The following is an 8,012-nucleotide window of genomic DNA, read 5'->3' on the forward strand; positions in this document are numbered from 1 at the left end:
AAAACACTTTGTGATTGGAAGCAAGCTGGCTAATACAGAATCAAGTGTAATATAATTTTGTTGACATGTCCTGTTTAATGTTTGCTTTCTCCAGTAATGATTTTGCACATCAGGTGATAGCATAGGTAAGGTCTTAACTCACTTCCCAATAAATGTAAGTTGCAGTGTAGAAGACAAATCTCCAGCTGACTGCCCGAGTACTTCAAACAGTCGGGGTTAATGTTGCCATCTTTCTTCCCAGATTTCCAGCGAGTCTTTGTCGAAGTATTGAGGTCATGGATGCTTAGATTTTTCCAATATTTTTGCCTATTCAAGTGTAATGCATAAAATTCATTTTTTTTTATTAATTCACTACAATAAAAAAAACCGAAAATTCAAAGACAAAAGCACAAACAAACATAGCTAATAATTATCCAAAATTTTAGAAGGATCTCTTGCGTTGATATTATATTAGTTACTAATCACTAAATCTTTAGCTAATAATTAAGTGTTCAATAACAACATTTGGATTGTGATTAACATAAAAATTAAACCAAACCCAGAAACAAATGTGGATAATTCAACACAGGACCTCCTGCTTTGATACTTTACAATAAAGTTATTTGAAGTTGAGCTATAAATAAACAAAATTGTTAATGCAGATACAGAAATAACAATGCGATTTGAATGAATAACGAATTGAGGGTCTCGTTGATGGATGGTGTAGAGAGTTTTTAGTCGGGTTTGAGTCTCCACGAGATTTAAAAGTCCGGTAATTAATATAATACGATTAGTGTTGATCGAAAATGAGAAAATTCTAAGAACCGCCAATTCTTTATAGAATTTTCAATCTGAACCCTTATTAGTTACTACCTACGCCCTATGGCTTTATGCAATTAAGTTAAATTGATGTTTGATAGGTAAAATTAGAGTTTCACAATAAACTATAAAAGGGATGAGTGGTTATTGTTTCTTGTAGTTTGACGATCGTGGAATTGTATGTCCAATAACATCATTAGCTTTAGATTGATTCTTATCTCTTAATTTAATCATGTAGAGTTTTTCTAGGAAAAGAGAAGTTTTTCACTAATGCTTGGTAGTAACAAACAATTGCGGCAAGTGATGCGATTAGACATAAGTGGAGTGACCAACATATATTCCACTTATAAATTAACCAAAATTTAGTACTCTTACTTTTTTTTTTTTTTTTTTTTTTTTGTAATGGCATATTGAGACTATTTTTTGAGATCTATTGAATACTTTATAAATCTAATGAGCTAATCTTTTCACATTAACCACATTCATAGTTCATTCCCTCTGTGTTAAGAGACGTCACCAATATCTAAACAAATCTTCAAAAGAGGTGATAGTAACGGGGTATTTTGGATGTTTTAGTGATAGTATAGTGAAAGACCAAAATCATCTCAAAAAAATAAAAAGACAGGTTTGTCCTCCGGAACTTCCATCATTTCAGTATAATGAGAAATAAAATATAACATTACCCCCGAACGTTTGCCAAAGTTCCTCAATCCTCGCGAAGTGACAGTAACTGAGAAAGAGTGAAGTGAAGGGCTTCGCAACTGAAGATTAGACTCCACATTGCTCCATGCTGGTAAGATCTGCATTCTTTATTTTTATCTTCAATTTTTTTTTTAATATTTAGAATATAAATCTGTATGCAAATTGGCTTGAAGTTGAGTTGAGCTAAATATTTTCAGTTCCTTTCCGTTAAAAATTTTCACTACTGCTATTTTGTATCTGGGTTTGTTTTTCTTTAAATTTCATGGGCATTCCTTTGATCAAAATGAGTTCTTTATGTTTTTCCTCTTGAATGTTAACTGGGAAGGAAAAATTTATATTGGTTTGTGTTTTTTCTGAATTAAGAATGTAAAGGTTGACTTTTTAATGTGGTTGAAGAGTGATAGTACTATTTAGGAATGTGAGAATTGATAATGGTAACGTTTATGAGCAATGCAATGTATGTTACTAAAATGATGTTTGTATAAAAATTTATTTGTTCTTGTACAAATTTGATGATTTTGCACATTCTAAAATCGATTAATTCAGGTTACAGTGTGATGATTTGTGTCGCATGGTGAATCTATTCTTGTTGTTAGTTATGTTTGAGTGGTGGGAATATTGGTGGATGTTATTGAATGTGGTTGATTAGTTATGAATGTAACCATTAACTTTGATATGTAATCAAGAAGTCAATATAAGTTGTCTTGTATTTGTACACTGGTCTTGTATTGATAAAAGTTCTGTTTACCTTCTTGAAGATGGAAATGAAAGCCCTTTGTGCAAGCCGCTTGTCCGGTTTTCCATCTCTCTTTAGAGGAACTCTTTGCTCCACAACTTAGAGGTTTTTTTTTTTTTTTTTTTTTCAGTTTTGAAAAATTATTGTAAAAAAAAAGCAGAAATCTTTGTTCCTACTGTTCTTTTGTTTATATGTTTTTGGGGTGAATGATAACATGGGTGCTACTATGTTAAATTGTATTCCAACTCAGTTGCACTTATTTATATAGGGAAGGAGAAAGGGGAAAGGGAACTCAATACAATTTAGCATTGTTATTGCTAAATTAAACCACAAAGAAGCTTCATTTAAGCTCTTGCTTAAGTTATTTGGTCAAAAAGGAAATTTCCTATTCTCTGCTATTATATGGTAAAATCACCCCTTTTTTTAACGCCAATATTTCTCCTGTTTATTTTCTTAACTCGAGCATTGACTTCCTTTTATTCTTCTGTAGGAGTCGAATTACTTTTCCTGAGAAACTCTTCTTTTGCCAAGCGAAGCTTGGTAAGTTCCGTTCTTCTAGTAGTATAACATTCATATAGAAGCTAAACTTATTTGTATTTACATGTTCTTGTACTCTTTTTAGTATTAATACCATGTTGTGATATAAAAGCAGCTTTTTCTTCTGGAAATCGATCCTTCAAATACATGGTAGTGCCTCCAACCCTGTTAGCTGCTGAAAAAGAAGAAGCCAAATCTGTGTTATCCTTGTTCTTGAAGAAACAAGGTCTGAGCAAGGTAGTTGCTGCAAAAACCATCATTAAATCAGATCTTCTCATCGATCACCTTCTCTCAAGGCTTCATTTTGTTCATAAATCTCAGTATCTTGTAGGTTCGATTGCAATATGTCCTGGTTTTTTTTGGCTATTGTTTTCTAAGTGTTTTTGTTTCTAATTCTTATTTTTCCCACCAAGAAGTAGCCAAAAGCTGTCTCTCGAATGATTGAGGTTGGTGCAGTTTGTGATTTATGCCCTCAATTCCTCTACCTCATAGAGCTTGGCATGGATCTTGAGCAGATCAAGTTTGCTACACGCAGATATCCTAGTTTTGCCAACTACATCTTGGAGAGGAAAATCAAACCACTAGTTGAGTTTCTTCTTGATCTTGGGGTAGCTAAATCAGACATTCCCAAAATTCTTGTCCAAGCGCCTGATTTATGCGGACTTAGTATATCTGGTAAAATAATACCCATCATGTTATACTTAGAAGATATGGGTGTAGACAAGGACCAGTGGGCAAAAGTTATATACCGCTTCCCAGGACCCCTCACTTACAGCTGGCAGAAGGTTCAGGCAATCGTTGAATTCCTCTATGAGTCGGGCCTATCATCCAAGAGTACAGGTAAAATCTTGAATCGATGGCCAAAGATTGTTAGTTCCAGCGTGGATGAGAATCTACGACCAACTGTTTTAGTTACAGAATGAGATCACGTTTTGCACTTGTCAAGGAGTTAGGAGTGAAAATGGGGCTGGCTCGTGTGTTAGTATGATCACACTGTGACTTTGAGAAAGTCTTGAAGATGAACAGGAAGAACATCCTTGTTGACAAGGTTTCAAGTCATACAGAGAGCAAGTAATATAATCTTTTGTCAGGAACTGGATTGTGTGGTTTCTCAGTGGAGTGCTCATTTCGATGAAGCTTCCCAATGGTACAATTTTCAGGCTTGACTTTAACAAGTTTGTTGGAGGCTTCGAGTGTCGTTTGCAATGTGGTCAGTCCTTTTCATCAATTGTTTCTCTATAATCCTTGTCTGTACAGAAGTTTTCTCTTCTGCATTACTCTTTCTTGCAAGTTAGTATTCCAAGGATGCATGGAAGTGAATTCAATCATTGCTGTTCAGATAAGCCTCTCTTCCTTATCATGAAAATTTTTTTGTTGCAAATTGTTTTGCTACTTCAATGTAAATCTTAGATGTAATGGCTCTAGTACTTGTTCTGTTTTTCGAAGGTAAGGTTAATATTCTGAACATTGATCTGGCAAAATGGTTCTGGTTGCTCAACAAGTGATTGTTTGTTGGTTATGAATCTTTGCTATATTTGAATTTAAGCTTTTACTGAATTACAACTGTGATGTTTTATATTATAACTCTATCGTTAAAAATATTACATTCAACATTGCAAGTTTGGTATTTTATACCACAAAACATGCAGGTTTTGAGATAATGAGTATGTAGACTTCATATCTTATATTAAAACTTGGAGCATCACTGCATTTAAACAGCACAGATTATGAATAGTATATCAGCTGAGATACAACTGAGTCTTTTAATACTAAATGTTGAAGTCCTTGTTTTAATAAAAAATCGTGATGGGAAGCAAGCTGGCTAAATGCTAATACAAAATCAAGTTTAATCAAAGATAAGACCCATTGAAATGTCCAAGTGATAAGTTTGTTGACATGTCTTGTTAAATGTTTGCTTTAGTGACATGATGATAATGAAGGCACTTACTTTCTCCAGTAATGGTTTTATTTTCTTTAGTCATTAAGTGGGAAAACGAAATATCATGTTACAATATCAATTTTAAAGTGAGTTGTATTATGTGGATTTATAACAATTGGTATCAGAGTATGTACTATTCGAAAGGGTGATTAACTATGTTATGTGTAGCTGTTCATGCTGTTTGCTTTTGAATTGATGAATAAGTGTTTCTGCATTTTTTTTGAAATTGTTCAGATTGTGTTTCTGGGATTGGGAGAATCACCAAGAATCTTTTAGTAAGATATTTTAACGAGGTAAAGTTATTATTATTATTTTTTTCCCATATTTACTAGTTTAAGCAGTGTAGTCTTAGATATTATCTGGCTGAATTTTAGTGATATGTGATCGTGCAACAATGTCCTCATGCAGTATAATTATACAAATGCATAATGTAATGGCTAGTCCATTACAATCTATTCTGAGTAAAAAGTTGTTTGTAGAATGAACGTTTGAAAACTGTTTCTTGAGTACCCCTTTTAGAATTAGTTCACTTGAAGAATAATTACTTTGTTTTGTTGGTTGGTGGTTCGTGGTTCGTGGATGGACTCAATGTTAATGATATGCCTAAGCACTAACATTATGGTAAGTTCAAATCTTCACTGTGAACTAGACAGAGCATGTTTAGTCCATTATATTTTATTGGTTTATTTAAACGCAGAATTGATCTTAAATGCTTTTTTATCCCCATATTTAACTCAATTTATGTAGATTTCTCATCCAATATTTCATTGTATTCTGAACCAATGATGACAAAAGTCACAAAACAAGTTTTGGCTTGTACATGTGTTCACTTATTACTGTTTTGGGAAGTCAACCTATGGTTTGTGGTGATTATAGGGCACTTAGGTAAAACCTCAAGTGGTGAACTTCATGTTTGATTTGACTCCTGTTCATGGTTTGTGTTTGCAATTGCACCTCTGTTAACATTTCATACCACCTGCCCTTGAATTAATGTTTGGATTTTGTTAGATGACGATATTACTGCTTGCTTCCTGTGTTAAACATTGCCCTATGACTTAGTTTATGCGAGGTTATCTTGGCTGAAGATTATATCTTTATCAGATTTTGAGGCTTTTGTTCATCCTGTGATGATGCATGTTGACTGCATGGTGTTTAGATAGGAGTAAACTTCTGTTGTACAGCTGCTCAATAAATTGAATTTCAAAATTGACTCATTTATCCTTTTATATGCGAATCTTTTCTATGTGATCCAGGTTGATCTTCTTGAGCTTGTGTCTCATTTCTTAGATGCTGCTTGTGAAAATTTAGCTTCTGAAAATCATGTGGCCTCTGATACGCACAAGGTTGCTAATGTTTTTTGTGTTCCTCTTCAGGTAGTTTACTTGAAGTGAAATATTATCTATATTAGTAATAAGTTCAAGCTTGTGAAATTTTTAGATGGAAGATAATGTTAAATTACTTCAGTTTGAATTTTGTATGTGTTATGATATGCATAATCCATATCAGAAGAATATATACACTTGATAATTGCTAATAAATTTGTTTATTGTATTTGTAAATGTCGTGTTTTTGGAGCTTAGGTTTTCTTAGATGCTACGAATCAAGAGTTTTAGCTGGGAAGTATTGTAGCATTAAAATGAAGTTCTCTAAACTATCATTTGTTTCCTAGCTATCAATTATTTCATTATTTTATATGAATATATCATACAGTGAAGTCCCGGTTGCACTTTGTTTTAGATGGGTATATTATACAAGAGAGGATGAAGCTTTCAATTTACTGCAATGGAGTAATTCTTGGCATTCAGAATATAACTCAATGACACACACTAAATGGCTTTTGCCTAATAACTTCTAAGTTAAAATTTTGTAACCCCTAGACTCTAGTTATTGCTCTACTGCTAAGGTTTCTTTTTCATTTTCATTTTTTAAAACATATACTGCTTACCACTGTTAAAGTTTATTTTTACTTAATTGATTATTGCCTTGCTATGGATATTCAAACAAAACTGTTGGGGTCAAACAGGGAAGTTTGTTTTTCACAGTAGTTTGGTTATCTGTGAGAATGTAGGTGCAATTCAAGTGTATTTGGTAAACCTTGTTTAAAGAAATGTCATTTTCAAGTTTAATTATCAAGAAACATAGTTAAAATTTGAAGCCTTTTGTTTAATTTGTGCAGGGGATACTATAAATGTAGCAGCATGAGAGGCTGTCCTGCAAGGAAGCATGTGGAGAGGTGCTTGGAAGATCCATCCATGCTTATTGTTACCTATGAAGAACATAACCACCCGAGGTTACCATCCCAATCGGCAAACACATAAACCTCAGGGAAAGCTACATCGGATCACTTCAAGTCATTGGTGTTCAATTTATTGGAACCTTATTTATGTTTGGCTTGAATTGCTCATGGACATATTTTTGCAATGGCTCAACTTCAATCATGGGACATACTTGGAGTGGTTTTATCTTGGCTTGGAGAGCTGGCTTTCCATGACTTTTTTTTTCTTTTTTTGGAATGTGGCCGTGGGCTTCATTTCCGTGTGCCGAATCAAAGCAAATGTGGGATTGGGGTTTCAAAGTGTAAGAACTTTTTCATCTTTAAAAGGCAATTAGTGCTTTAGACAAGTTAAGAATTGTGTTGCAACGCATGAATGATGTGAATGTGTTAATGACAACTTTAGGAAAAAAAATGCTCTGTTAGGAGGGCTACATCAACTTTTGTTCTTTTTCTTGGAAGATCTCAGCCCCTGGATTCCAAATCCAAGGGCTGAGCTGAACCTGGTAACATTACAGGAGGGACAATTTTATCAATAGTGGGGTCACTCACACTTGCAGGTGGGTTTCATTGCTTGAAAGCAGTGTGTTTTATGTGGAGAAAAGTAGTTGATAAATTAGGTGATTTTAACATGTATCCGGGAAGAACAAATTTGGTAGAAATTCAACACAATTAGAATCTTATCATAATTAAGAATGTGATATGGAAAACGGGGAAGAAAATGAAGAGGATGGAGAGGGATCGTATCAACGTAATACAGACAACATAACATGTCTTACCAAACAAATTTTCAAATTCAAATTCAATTCGATTTGATTTAACTCAACTCAAAACACTTCTTCATAATAACATTTTTTAGTAAGTGTAACAAACAGGCCCTAATGTTGAAGTCCTGGTTTTAATAAAAATCACTTTGTGATAGGAAGCAAGCTGGCTAATACAGAACCACGTGTAATCAAAGATAAGGTCATTGAAATGTCTAAGTGATAAGTTTGTTGACATGTCTTGTTAAATGTTTAGTGACATGA

At 33.7% G+C, this 8,012-nt stretch overlaps 1 long non-coding RNA gene across 4 annotated transcripts; it reads left to right on the plus strand.

The window, feature by feature from the left end:
* The first annotated feature begins 2,715 nt into the window (after positions 1-2,715).
* On the plus strand, positions 2,716-7,486 carry LOC116112748. Of its 4 annotated transcripts, none has more exons than XR_004125305.1 (5): positions 2,716-2,776; positions 2,889-3,983; positions 4,947-5,333; positions 5,966-6,085; positions 6,889-7,486. It is a non-coding gene; the product is annotated as an uncharacterized LOC116112748 (long non-coding RNA). The 4 variants fall into 4 exon arrangements; XR_004125304.1 differs by having other exon boundaries at positions 4,947-5,005; XR_004125302.1 differs by having other exon boundaries at positions 2,889-5,005.
* The last annotated feature ends 526 nt before the right edge of the window (positions 7,487-8,012 follow it).

This window comes from Pistacia vera, unplaced genomic scaffold (assembly GCF_008641045.1).
Source record: "Pistacia vera cultivar Batoury unplaced genomic scaffold, PisVer_v2 Contig666, whole genome shotgun sequence".
Lineage (NCBI taxonomy): Eukaryota > Viridiplantae > Streptophyta > Magnoliopsida > Sapindales > Anacardiaceae > Pistacia > Pistacia vera.